The following is a 7,626-nucleotide window of genomic DNA, read 5'->3' as shown; positions in this document are numbered from 1 at the left end:
CTAACAGACTAGCATTTAAATCCCTGTTTTCTAAAATGGTAACTAGGTGGAACCTAAAACTAAAAAATATAAAATAAATATTTTAAATATTTCAAATGCATGTACATGTAAGAATATATTTTTTTTTTGTCTTCTGTTAGAGACTGTATATATTGACCTCTAGATGTCTTTCAATTACATTCAGTTTGGTGTGGGTTGATATTTGATTGTTGTACATATTACAACCAGATTCTCCGCAGGGTACAGCTTTATACGACCCCAAAATCATTCCCAACCTTCCTTTAGTGGTATTGAACCTTCTGTTTAAAATTTATAAAAATCCATTCACTAAAACTAAAGTTATTAATTGGAAACTAAATGTGTCTTCGGACGAAGAGACGACGACTGTCACGGAATAGAAGTTCCTTCATAATAAACGTTCCAAAATGAAAAAATGTTCTGAAATATTATTTCCACAGGAATACATATTACAGTATATGTTCCTAATGGAATAAATGGTATAGAATATGTTTTCCAACAGGAATTGGTATTATAACATTGTTTATAACAAAGTTTCCAGTGGAACTTCTGTTAGGTGGAACAAATATACGTTGACAGCCTACTGACTACTTAAAAGGAGGCCCGGTCCAGTCATGCTTTGACAGTGATTCCCTGAATAATCAACCATTTTTTCCCCACAATAAAAACGGGACGGGCAATATGATCCCCCCTCCTTAGTCCGCAGCTGCAAACTCTTTTAACAAGTATCTGTATCACATGTACACTTCAATCTCAAAATTGGATTGTCCGAGGACCGTTTTCCAAATCCTTGACCGTTACCTGTCTTACGGAAGCCGTGTGTAATTTCTCCCCTTTTATTTGAATACACTGAGTCGACCTAGACTATTGACAAACTTATTTTGACATAAGTTATAGTCTATGGCTCAATATTTAGTCCCAGTTTAAAGTTTTAGTGAAGTCCTGTTTTATAGTTCGTCCTTAATTTCCCGATTCGTGGTTAATAAAGGCCGGCAATCTATTTATTGGTAGTAGTATTGTATTTGTCGGGTAAATGGTTATTTATTTTACTATAAAAGTCATTATTGGAACTTCCTTATATTACCAATCGTCTTATTTTTGTTCACCTAGCTGTAACTAACCGCGTAATTTGATTTTTACACGCGAACGTATATATATAAACGAGTCTAAATTGAAAACTACGTTCAAACCTATGATTGCGTTGGATAAAAACCGCAATTTTTATACGTGTGCATGTAAAAACAAATTTCGTTGTAGAAGGGTCTAAAAACAGCACAAACAACATTTTCTAAAAGACCAAAAATGTGAAAAAGTATATTTAAACAAAACGCATTTGACTAACAGGTCGAACAACTGATGTTCTTTAACCCTGCTGACTGCAATTGGCGATTGCCAAATAAAATTGATCACACGATGTAACAAAATGGATCTTAATATAAATTTACTCAGTACTAAACAGAAAAAAATTTAACTTGTGGCCACGATGTAATGCCACAAACATACGGTGTCAATATTTTTTTTAATACACCAGATCCGGATTTCGACAATAAATGTCTCTTCAGTGATGTTAGGAGTCGAAACGGTATTTGGATGGTATATATATAGGTTTATAGTGATCTTAAATGTCGTACAGCTATTTTCCTAAAATCATGTAGTTTAAAGGTTTTAATATGAACTTGCTTGATTTGTTTGTATAACTGTTTGCTCAAGCATTATAATTAAGATTTACATTGCACATTACAATATATAGGTGGGACTGCGCAGCAGCTTGCTTCATGTTATTTGATGCTTGAGAAAAAGTTTATTCAAACAAAGCAAACAAGCCAACAAAACATTTAAACTACATGCTTTAGGAAAAAGCTCTAAAACACAGGAGAACTATACTGTATAAGATACAACCATTGATAGCAGATGACTGGCTGATGGCTTTTCAACCTGACATTAATATACAGTTCTCTCTGCCTCAAACAAGAAAGCTACCGTCAAACACAATTGCATTCGTCGCAGTCATACTGTATAAAATCATCTCTTCATCATAATATCTTGATATTACTCTTCAACCTGATTTAAAATGGACTTGATCAACACACAAAAAATATTATTGCAAATGCAAACAAAGCATAGACTTTGTTAAAAGAAATATCAAAACATCTATCCCAAACATAAAGGACGTCATTAAGTCTCAGGAATACCTACTAACGACACTTGTACAGTCATGTTCGACCACTAAAATATGCGGCTTGCTTGGTTTGGACCCTCATACTGGTGAACAATACAATAAACTTGAGATGACCCGGAGTGCGACAGGCATGCTGAATACTCTTAAATGGCCTTCCTTTATTACAACAACGCAGACTTAAAAAAAAAAAAAAAAACTAAATTCATAATGTACTTAATAAACTGAGATTACTAGTGTGTTATAGTAGTCTCAGACATAATAAAGGCCTTTAGTTTTCTCGTTTGAATTGTTCACGTGACCATATTGTCGCAGTGCCGTAAAAATTACTGTTAGAATTATTCCTTTTTTCCTTTAACAATTACTCAATGGAATGAACTGCTTCCAAATGTGACCTCCTCCTCCTCCCCCTCCCACGTTAATTTCCGCTACACTAAATATTTTAGAGAAAAGTTGACACCTACAATTATCTACAATATAGAACAGTAAACCTTAGTAGGTATGTAAATAGTTTTAACCACATGTCATGTAAGGATTTATTTATTTTTGCTGGTACTATTCTTTCATAAATATTTTTTTCATTATTTTTTTTATCCTAGTACGCATGCGCAGTAGTTAGTAAACACCAAACAATCTGATGGATATCTGGATACCACAAAAAGAAGAAGAACGAAGTTTAAGTATATTTAGCGACTTTAACCTGTATTTTGCTAAGCAGACTTTTCATATCCCTTCTGTTTAGGGCTAGATTAATGTCTTTTATTGTTACCTTCGATCCACCATATGCATTTCAAGTCCAAATTTCTCATGCCAATAAAAGTTGACAAATTCAAATGAGTAGAGTAGACCGGTAATTGCTAGGGTTAAAGTTAACCGATTAATATTAAAACACAGTACCCCCAATCCACTCTGTTGTCCTCATTTTTTTTAAAATTATGAACATTATTAAAAGACAGTTTAAGATGTTGCACAATTTTATATATTAATAAATGAATGAAATGAATGAAAAGATCTGACATGTATGAGGCATGTATATGTATGATATGACAAAGCTGAATTAAATTTTAAAATTTTGGGGGAGAGGGGTGATCTAATATGCACACCAAATCATGGCAGTATAATCAGTTCGTTGATTATGGCTATTATCTGACAGAAGCAGAAGAAGCAATAGGAAAGAAGGTTGATCTTTCATCAATTATGAGATGACAAAAAGATAGTTAATCACTTAGACATTTAAATTCAACCAATAGATTTTTTTTTCAATAGAAGTGAACATAATTCAGTTCTGGTCAGTTACACCTGGAGCATGTAGCTTGATCAATTGATTTCTAAATAAAATATTTGCATTTTTTTAGTTCTAGAAAAAAAACAATGCTTCAGTTAATCATGCGTTGTTGTTCCTGAAATGCTTCAAGTATTTAAATGATCATAGGTAAATTTCATACCATAAATTTTAATAGGAAAAGGAAGTCCCTGTATACCTTTTCTAAATACTGGTACACTCTTAAACAAGGAATACCCCACTTTTTATAGGCACGTCAAAATTTTGACGTGACATATAATGGAATACAAATGTCTGGCTTCCCTCTGTCCGTCTGTCCATTACGTATGAATTTTTTGTCTGTCCAGCATCCACATGTCGCACTGTAACTTGAGAATCGCTTGTCCAAATTTCATGAAACTGAAGACAGTTGTTTCTTATGATGGTCAAACAATCTATATACTGTTTGGTGAAAATAGGATTCAAACTTTTTGAGTAACGGAACTCTAGAACTAAAATAGGGGTGTGTTTTTTTCACATGTTGCACTGTATCTCAAAAATGATTTCTGATTATTGTTTCACACACTTCTTAATTACTCTAATCCAAAGATCTGTATACTTTTTGGTGATGATTAAAAATTTTATTTTAGAGTAATTGAGTTTTTTGTATAAAGGGGGGGGGGTGTTTCACATGTCACTTTATATCTCATAAATGATTTATGATTATTGCTTAAAACTTAACACACTTCTTAGTTATATTAATCTAAAGATCTGTATACTTTTTGGTGATTCAAAATTTTACTTTAGAGTTATTGAGTTTTTTGTAAAAAAAGTGGGACTTTCACATGTTTCATCATATCTTAAAAACCATTAATGACTATTGCTTAAAACTTTACACACTTCTTAGTTATATTAATCTAAAGATCTGTATATTTTTTGGTGATGATTCAAAATTTTATTTTAGAGTTAAGAGTTTCTTTTTTTTTCACATGTCGTGCTGTATCTCAGAAACTATTCCTGCTTATTGCATAAAACTTTTTTACACAAGACGAAGGGCATATCATGCACTCATGGCACAGCTATTTATTCTGACTTCAGCCCAACTTGTTACATCTAAACAAAAGGCAGGGTACATTGTACAGTCAGGTGCATTACTTAGACAAGTAACTTTTAAAATTACCTATATAGGTAATGTTGAAAACGAGGCTATTTTAAAAATTACTTATATAAGTAACTTTTCTAAATATTATTTTTATAGGTGACAAATTATACAAATTTTACTAGTTTTAACGAATTTTTACAGTTATCTGGTTATTTTTCCCATGAAATATAAAATCTAATCCTTCTGAAACACTAATTGCTTTTCTGACGCACTTATCTTTGATATCTACGCTTCTTGGTCAAAAATTGGTCTCTTCGGAGCTCTTATTAATTGGGACTATTAAAATATCGTTTTCCTGCAAAATCTTGAAGGTAAACAGATATACATAGATAGAAACTTATGATTTGATTAAGACTTGAAGTTATTTATAATTTGTAGCCCAAAACAATTACATATGTTCCTTAAATAAGTGTTATTACTAATTCTTTTAAAGATGTACAAAATCACTTATTCAAGTAACATTTTTGTCATTATTTTTAAAGTAACCCTTTATGTCTATTCTCCTCTCAAATCTTACAAATTCTTAAATTTATGATATAAAATGATTTAAAAATTCATGAAAACTACATTTAGTCCTTAATTTTTTGCTTATATTGAAATTTAAAATAACTCTATTGAGTAATTTTATATTTTTTAAAAACAAAAATTACCTATAGATATAAGTAACTAAAAAAAGTTACTTGTTTAAGTAACGCCCCTGACTGTTGTAGATAGGTAGGGATTTTTTAAAAATTTTATATTGAGTCTATGGGAGCAACTTATTTTGACTTAATAAAAAATCCCCCCATTAAATCTTTAGGATAGGCTCTTATTAAGACTAAAATGTAAAATAGGCAGGGTAACTGGAACCACACAGATTTTAATTTGGCCTCAGTAATATGTTTCATTCTTAAACATCATTTTTACTTAATTTTCAACTTCACTGACTTTCATGATAATTTTCATCTCACTTCAGTTTTTGAATTTTATGTAGTTTATGAGACTTGCTGTTCCCTTATATAGAGGGTAGAAATGTTCTTTAACTCAGTTGTCAAGCATTCATTTTCTGCTACTACATACTAATGAGTAAGTGTCAAGTTGGTTAAAATTTGATGGTGATTTGTCAAAATATCCTAATCACAAATCATCAGAGATCTCAAATTTTTTTGAAGAGAGTTATACCCCTTGAAAATTACAAATTTATGGAAAATGGCTGCGTTAGCGCTCTTACAGCAATTGTTTTTGACAGATTGTTATATATGACAGCAAACAAATTTTGCTATAACATTGTAGCCGTCTGTGTTTTCCAAAGACACTTAAGTTTCCAGACAAAAACTTAAGTTTAAGTGAATGATTTTATGGGTTATGGTCACAACAATTTAGGAATTCAGGGCCTAAAAAGGGGGTCCAAATAAGCATTTTTCCAGTTTCCAGACAATAACTTGTGTGTAAGTGTACAGATCTTTCTGAAATTGAACCACAAGGTTCCATACCAAAAATGGAAGGTTGGGATTAAATTCTGGTGTTAGGGCCCAAACTGTTAAGGAATTATAGGGGCCAAAAAACAATATTTTTCTAATATTTTGTATGAATTTCTTGGTTCTTGACTAATTTCGATGGGGTTTTATTCTTGAATTCTTTGGGTTCTTTAATATGCTGAATCTAATTGTATATTAAATTTTTTGGAATTTGGGCCCCGTTTTAAATTGGTCCACATGAGGTTCAAAGGGTCTAAAATTAAACTATGTTTGATTTCATCAAAAAATAAATTATTTGAGTCAAAGCTTTTACTTAAATTTTTAATTTTGGGTCCCGTTTTCAATTTGGTCTACATTAAGGTCTTAAGTGTCCAAAACTAAACTTAGTTTGATTTCAATAAAAGTTGAATTCTTGGAACATTTTTTAGATTTTTTATTATGGACCCAGTTTTCAAGTTGGTCCAAAATTAAACTTTGTTTGATTTCATTAAAAATTAAATTATTTGAGTCGAAGCTTTTACTTAGATTTTTAATTTTGGGCTGTTTTCAATTTGGTCTACATTAAGGTCTTAAGTCTCCAAAACTAAACTTAGTTTGAGCTCAATAAAAGTTGAATTCTTGGAGTTCTTTGATATGCTGAATCTAAACATTTTTAGATTTTTAAATGTGGAACTAAGAAAGGAACCAGACCGCCCGGACAGACTCCACAGTTCAAAAGTTAAGTATGCGCTTTATGTTAATGGACCCTTTTTCCAAAATTGTCGTATTAATGTAGAACTAATGTGCACTTTTTTTTTTACTTGCAGATGCTGACCCAAGACAGGAAACAGACCGTCCGGACAGACTCAACAGTTCAAAAGTTAAGTATGCGCTTTATGTTAATGGCCCCTTTTTCCAAAATTGTCGTATTAATGTGGAACTAATGTGCACTTTTTTTTTTACTTGCAGATGCTGACCCAAGACAGGAAACAGACCGCCCGGACATCTCAACAGTTCAAAAGTTAAGTATGCGCTTTATGTTAATGGCCCCTTTTTCCAAAATTGTCGTATTAATGTGGAACTAATGTGCACTTTTTTTTTTACTTGCAGATGCTGACCCAAGACAGGAAACAGACCGCCCGGAGAGACTCAACAGTTCAAAAGTTAAGTATGCGCTTTATGTTAATGGCCCCTTTTTCCAAAATTGTCGTATTAATGTGGAACTAATGTGCACTTTTTTTTTTACTTGCAGATGCTGACCCAAGACAGGAAACAGACCGCCCGGACATCTCAACAGTTCAAAAGTTAAGTATGCGCTTTATGTTAATGGCCCCTTTTTCCAAAATTGTCGTATTAATGTGGAACTAATGTGCACTTTTTTTTTTACTTGCAGATGCTGACCCAAGACAGGAAACAGACCGCCCGGAGAGACTCAACAGTTCAAAAGTTAAGTATGCGCTTTATGTTAATGGCCCCTTTTTCCAAAATTGTCGTATTAATGTGGAACTAATGTGCACTTTTTTTTTTACTTGCAGATGCTGACCCAAGACAGGAAACAGACCGCCCGGACAGA

Source organism: Mytilus galloprovincialis, chromosome 4 (assembly GCF_965363235.1).
Source record: "Mytilus galloprovincialis chromosome 4, xbMytGall1.hap1.1, whole genome shotgun sequence".
Taxonomy (NCBI): domain Eukaryota; kingdom Metazoa; phylum Mollusca; class Bivalvia; order Mytilida; family Mytilidae; genus Mytilus; species Mytilus galloprovincialis.
Note: the sequence above shows the minus strand (reverse complement) of the source record.